This window comes from Callospermophilus lateralis, unplaced genomic scaffold (genome assembly GCF_048772815.1).
Source record: "Callospermophilus lateralis isolate mCalLat2 unplaced genomic scaffold, mCalLat2.hap1 Scaffold_137, whole genome shotgun sequence".
Classification (NCBI taxonomy): Eukaryota; Metazoa; Chordata; class Mammalia; order Rodentia; family Sciuridae; genus Callospermophilus; species Callospermophilus lateralis.
In genome coordinates this window covers 1,910,415-1,917,289 of record NW_027512527.1, presented here as the reverse complement: position 1 = coordinate 1,917,289, position 6,875 = coordinate 1,910,415, and the positions used below count along the sequence as shown (strand labels likewise).

Genomic DNA, 6,875 nt, shown 5'->3' with positions numbered 1-6,875 from the left:
ATGCTGGTAAGTGTTCAAAACATTTATTGAATGATTGATTGATGGATATAAAACCAATCTAATCATATGGAGGACCTATTTCCTCAACATTATTGTCAATTTCCTCCAGGTTCCATTGGGAACATAGGTGCTGCTAGTTATTCCTAAAGAAATTGAGATAGAGAACTGGTTAGAAGAGGATATACATATCTTCTGAATTTACTGCAAAATAGTTTCACTGATTTACAATGGCTATATAGTTGATGAATAAAGGTATGGAAAGATATGTTACTTGCTGTGAATGAATAACTCAAGGTGCCTTTCTTTGTTTGGGGCCAACCTCCAGATAAGACATTTACTTTCCTCAACTAAAAGTACCATGAGTTTTTTTCCAAAAATATAATTTCTGAAGTGAATAACTTAAAATTTATCACAGTTCATATTTAACTCAAATATATATACAATAAGGAGTTTGGTCAAGGTCAATTTGGACAACCAAGGAAAGAAGTATCACCATTGGCAAAATGTGTACATAAACTTTTATCCAAACCCATTAGAGTTGTCAGCAACACTGTACTTTTTTGTTATCACTTTTGATATATTTATTCCACCTTATGCCCAAAATATGGCTTTACTTATATATGAGGAAAAAGCTATGTCTTTGGATGCTATCTGGGTTAGTGAAAGTTGAATGTTCCCTCTGATAAAATTACTTAAGCCTGAACATTGGTTCATTCACAGTAGGCTATAACCATGGGCCAATAACATCAAGAGAGTCTCCTTATCACATGTTTCTATGCTTTTGGTTACTCATCAGCATCTAATAGGATATCATTACAGGCACAGAAGTCCTGTTAGTTTGAACATATTTTGATCACTATACCTGAAAAAAAGATATTATCACTTGTTTCTTTTACATCACAGGACATAATTTTTGTTCCAAGCTACCTAAACATGTCCACATTTGCTTATGGTTTCCTTGTTCCTGAAATGTGTGATTCTAGAATTTAGCTGTGCCTAGTATTGGGACACACTACCAATGGAAAGAAAACATAGCAAAGCCCACTCAATGAAATAAATCAAGGTGCCTTTCTTTGTTTGGGGCTAAGCTCCAGATAAGACATTTACTTTCCTTAACTAAAAGTACAATGAGGTTTTTTTTTCCAAAAATATAATTTATGAAATGAATAACTTAAAATTTATCAGAGTTCATATTTATCTCAAATATATATACAAATTTACTTCAGTCCAATCAGTATGAAACAACTAAAACTTCCACTAATTATGTGCAGATAAAATAGCCAACTAGTTGATATTTTTAATCAATGAACTCCTTGGGGATAGTTACCTATTCTTTGTAAATTTTTATTTAAAAAAATATTATTTCAAATAATAATTTCAACATAATAATTTACCAAAAAAGTACATACAGATCCAAAATCACTTATACTAAATAACATTGGAAACAAGATATACTCCATAACTTTGTGTCAAAACACAAGTGATACCAAATTGACCTGAAGCAATTTACAGTTCTTATATAACCCATTTTCAACCCCCAGCCCTGTGTTGCAGCTCTGCCTGCAGGAGTATGTCTTCCACACCACACTGGGAAGGAGCTAGTACTGACAGTTAGGGCACCATCATATTTGCAGAATGCTTTATACCTGATCTGCCTCCACCCATGTGTTTCATGCCTTTTCCCTTTCCCCACAGAAACTGCAGGTCAAGGATGAGTATAGAGCCACTTTCAGTGAGATTAGTAAGTCAGGGTACTGGCTGCTGTCAGAGACGGAACTGCAGGTGTTACTCATCATTACCAAGTGCTTTGAGGACATGAAGGTGGCTGCTTAAACTGTGGATACCAAGAATGTGGGTGCCTGAGTAGGCCAATGAGTGGGCACTGTGGGGATCTCCCAAATTAGGTACTGACTGCCCACCCACTGTTCTTTCCTCCAAGACACCCAGATTCTCATAGAGCTGCACAAGTCAGGTTATGCCCGCCCTGGTAAAGTGGAATTTGAGGACTTCAGCCAGCCTGTGATCTGTGCACACTCAGAAAATGGCCTGGACACCCGCTAAGAGGGAGAGCCTAAGTTCCAGGGCCTGGCCATAGTTGTGCCAAGCACTGGCATTTTGGCAAGAAGAGCAAGGTGGGGGCCCAGAATCTTGTAGGAGAAGACAGTGACTGGGGAAAGTTGAGGCCCTAATGAGTTGAGCCCAGCTCCTGTGGCATCTGTCTGCTGATGCTCCGGGTGCTGGGAGAAGATCTGCTGGTGGAATTCATGCTGGACTGACAGTTTGTGTTCCTGTCTTTTAGGAGTGCCTCTAACCACAGATCTCTATCCAGCTGATGGATCCTTATGCCCTATAGTTTTGGTATTTTTTTTTTTGTTTGTGTGTTTTCAGCATCAGACGTAAACCCCAACACCACCGATTTATATCTTGGACAGCTCCTGACTTCCTAGTATGCCCTAGACACCTCCCACTAACACCAGCCATCCTGGACTTCAGCCCTCTCCTCCTAAGCTGTAACCCCTGATATTTCCTGCCTTCCACAGCCCTCTAAGACTGGCATGCCACTTTGGCCTGTGTCTGAAGCCTTTCTTCATGAAAATGCCTCCTGTACCTCCTTCTAAACTGAGTCCAGAAAGCCCAGTGGACTATAGCATCCCTTTTCCAGCCCCTAAACCTAATAGTCAAAGGTGTAGGAGATGGGGTAGGGAGAGGTGTGACCTTTTTCTCTGAGTCTAATGACCTCCCTGTTACCTCTCAGATTTTGTGTTGCCCTTACACATATTTTCTGTGTGATTATGCATCTTGAGTTGGGATTTTGTTACTATTTTTTATTTCTTTTTTGCTTTTGCTTCTCTGCATCCATACTTATGTTCATCCTTCTGTCCATCTTCATTTTCTGCCCTCACCTCCTCTTTGCCTGTCCCCTCCTGGACCCAGCTGGTAGTCACGCCCCCCCCAATCTTCTTCCCCCTAGAGGGTGTCATGTCCTTGGCCTTGCCTAATGGGTTCCCTTACCAGCTATGTCTATGATACCTTGGTCTTATTGAGTGAGATCAGTAAGTCAGTCAATCTGTGGCTACCATCCTTCCAGTTCCTTCCAGGAGGCCATGGGGTAAGTAAGGACTGTGGGAGGAGGGGTGTCACTGGCCCTCCATTCAGTAAGGTGGTGGACTCTAGGCTTGCTTCCCACTCCTTCTTCACTCTGTCCATGACCTTGCTCCCAAGATATTTGGAAGGGGAGGAAGGTGGACTTGAATCCTCAGGAGTGTGCAGTGTCTGGAAGCTTCAGCTTCAGAATCCCAGACTCAACCCTCTCCTCCCTTTGCAGACCGTGGCTTCAGAAGATTTTAGCCACTTGCCCCCAGAGCAGCAAAGAAAGTGGATCCAGTATCTGCTAGAAGAACACAACAAGTAGCTGCAGAAGGAGGTGAATCAGAGGTAGGGCCTGGCAGAGGGGCCAGGCAGGGGACTGAAGAGTGACATTGGGTTATATTTAAAAGAATGGTATTTGCAGCAGTAGAGTGCTTGCCTAGCACAGACAAAAAGTAACCATAAAATATTTACACTCAAATGCACCAAAAAATGTCACAGAGACACCAGCCGGGAGGTTTTATAGGTGATTCTTCATGCGCCTGGAGGAAACTCTTGCTTTCACTCCCATGCAAGGATTTCTAGCAAACAGAGTGAAAGCTGCCAGCTTATTTAGAAGGCTGGGAAACCTGGGTTCCCTAATCAGTGAGCAAGAATTAAAGTCAATAAAATTATGGGCTAATTTTACCTCACTTCTGGTTTTAAATACAAAATCCTGGCAAGAAAATTTAATGATGTACTACAAAACAATACATGGCATGGTGGTGTTAGGTGGGTGCAGGTATCTAATGCCACAGAACTGTATGCTTCATAGTAATCACAAGAGGAAATTTTGTGTTATGTCTCCTTCACTAGAATAGAAAAAATGTTATTTTTTAAAGAAAAAAATACATAATCATTTGGGCATTATCCCAACAATGCAAACATGGTTCAATATCAAGAAGCCTTACAGTGTAATCCATCATATTATAGAGCTAAAAGGAAATAAAAGCATATGGCTAACCATTTGATAATTCAAACATTTAAATATTAAAACTAAAAATCTGCCAGATTAAAAAGAAAATCTTTACTCACTTTCTCCCAAGCAGCAAATTCCTCTTCCAAGTCCTGCGCAAAATAGGAATGATGTTCGCCACTTGCCAGGAGGTGGTCAAGTTCTAGTTTGCTGTCTGCGAGTTACCTCTTGGACAGACGGGGGTGAAGTTGCATCCTCCAATGGATGGTTTCTGGGTTTCTATGATGGAGCAGCAGGTACAGGGTATGTGCCTAGAGTCAAGGCAGCTTGCTCATGAATTCCAGCTTCTGGAGGTAATGGGCAGCTTGATATAACATTTATTGTCTCAGTTTCTTCACCTGTGACATGGGTCAGGTAATAACTGAAAGGAAGCTGAGCTGAGGTCTGTCATATTCCACTAGTGTTCCACAGCTCCCACCACCCAGATGAATACAGGAGATGTGAATGGGAGACTAATGACAGGAATCACAGCTAGAATCATGGACATCCACTGTACTCCAGGCTCTATTCTACTCACTTCACATGGGCTTCCTGGATATCTTAGTTTTTTTCTAAGAAATGATAAGCACAGATAGGATTCTGACTCTCTTACTATGTTTCCTTTTTTTCCTGTCCATTTCCAGTGCTGGCAATGAAACCTAGTGCCTTGCACTTGCCAGTGGAGTGCTCTGACATTGAGCTACTTCTTAGCCCCCTAGAGCAATATATGTGTGTATATATATATATATATATATATATATATATATATATATATATATATATATATATATATATATAATTGCTAGGACTTGCTGTGTACAAGTACTTTACCAGTCCTCACAAGAGCCCACATGGCACACACATGCATTTATTCCCATTTTCAAGATTAAGGTCTGCAGATAGTGCTCTATAGCCTAAGCTCACACCACCAGGAAATGCCAACCCAAGATGCCAACCCAAGCGTGAGCCCTACAAGAATTGGAGCTCTTTTTTGTGGTTTTGGCCACATTACCCAAGCTGGCCTCTAACTCTTGGGCTCAAGCAATCCTAATACTTCGGCCTCTCCAGTAACTAACACCACAATTGCAGGCCACCATGTCTGCCCCCACATTTGAGTTCTAATCAGCGTGTGGCCTTGCTCTTTACTGCCAGCCCCTGTTCACCCACTACTCTTTTTTTCTCCATCTTGCCCCAGGGAATATCTGAAGAAAATGAAGTGCGTGTATGAGAAGACACCCCAGATGGGTGACCCTGCCAGTTTGGAGCCCCAGATCACAGAAACACTAAGCAACATCAAATGACTGAAATTGGAGTACAGAAGTACAAAGTAAGGGGAATGCCCTGGGGAGGGGTAGAGTCATCACCAGCCTGGCTAAGTTACTTCTGGGTGGGGTACAAGGATCCCGTTGTTTCTCATCAACATCTTGGGTGTGCATGGATGATCTCAGGAAGAATCCAGGTGCAGGGTGGGCCAACCTCTGAACCCTGGCCTGGAGATGATGTGATCTCATTTTCCAAAGCTTGGCTGGCAGAAACTGAGAGCCAGGTCCTAAGAAACCTAGAGGACTGCCTGTGCCAGCACTCCTGTCCTCACAACCTCCCATCCAGTGTCCCCAGGGACAGTAGCAGAAACGTTTCAGAGGCCAACAAGGAGAGGTGAGCCTGGAGGCCAGAGCACGTATGGCCAGAGAGACACAGAGGACCTGCATCCATCTGCCTTCTTGCCCCACACAGCTCTGAAGAGCACACCTCAGAAGAGGGCCAGGAAACCCCTATCTACAGGGTGTTTGGTGAGGATTTTGAGGAGCCTGCATTACCCATAGGCCAGTGTGTGTGTCCGTTTACCACTTTGAAGGTGAGAACACATGGGGGTGGAGGGGTGGAGCACATCAGTTGCTCTGGTGTCTCTGGCTAGTTTGTTCAAGTTTTTCTAATGCAGAGAACTGGGCCCACCCTACAACAGTTTCCAGTGAGGGCACCATCTCTGTGACCCAGGGTGAGGATCTCAGTCTGATGGAAGAGGACAAAGGCGATGGCTTGTCATGGGTCTGGCAGAAACAGGGAGGTGAAGGCTATGTGCCCACCTCCTACCTCCCAGTGGCACTCAACTGAACCTGCCAGAAGCAGGAAGAGAGGGCCTATCAGCTGTTGTTCCTGGGCCATGGGGAGCCCCAGGACCTTAATTTCTGCCCCATAGCTTTGGCTGTGACCTGTGTAACCTGCTGCCCACCCCAATCCCACCTGTCATCCCAATAGACCAACTGTGCCTTTCAAAATCAATGTACATTCTCATGTTCAAATTTTTCTTCCTGCCACTTGGCTTGGGCCACTTAGTTACATATCATTCTTGTTGATCTGCAATAAAGCAACCATAGCAAGCTTTCAAATATAAAACTTCAGAATATGAACAAGCCCCTGAGCACTTTGGTGTAACTCATTCAAAATGACCAGTTAAATTCTGCAACACTTGTTTGATATTGTTCTTCTTCTTCTATGGAAGAAGAAGGAACCCATATTGACACCTTTGGTTAGCCCAGTTTTATTCACTTCTTCATTCACTCACTGTACTATGGTAAATAAAATGTATCTAAGTCACAGAATTTATGGTAATTTATTACATCAGCAGTAGGAAGCTTTGAATGGGAAAGGGTCTCTTATTCATGTTTAGGGTGAAATTATGAATTGTTAGTTTAAATCTGAGAATATGGTAAAAACAAGAACTTAGTAATGTTTTCTATGAACATGAGTAGAGCTCATAAAGAATTCAGAAATCAAGAATGACTATAGAAAATTT

General features: G+C 42.5%; 1 pseudogene; it reads left to right on the top strand.

Annotated features, from left to right (window-relative positions):
- On the top strand, positions 1-6,193 carry LOC143387251 (cdc42-interacting protein 4-like; annotated as a pseudogene).
- The last annotated feature ends 682 nt before the right edge of the window (positions 6,194-6,875 follow it).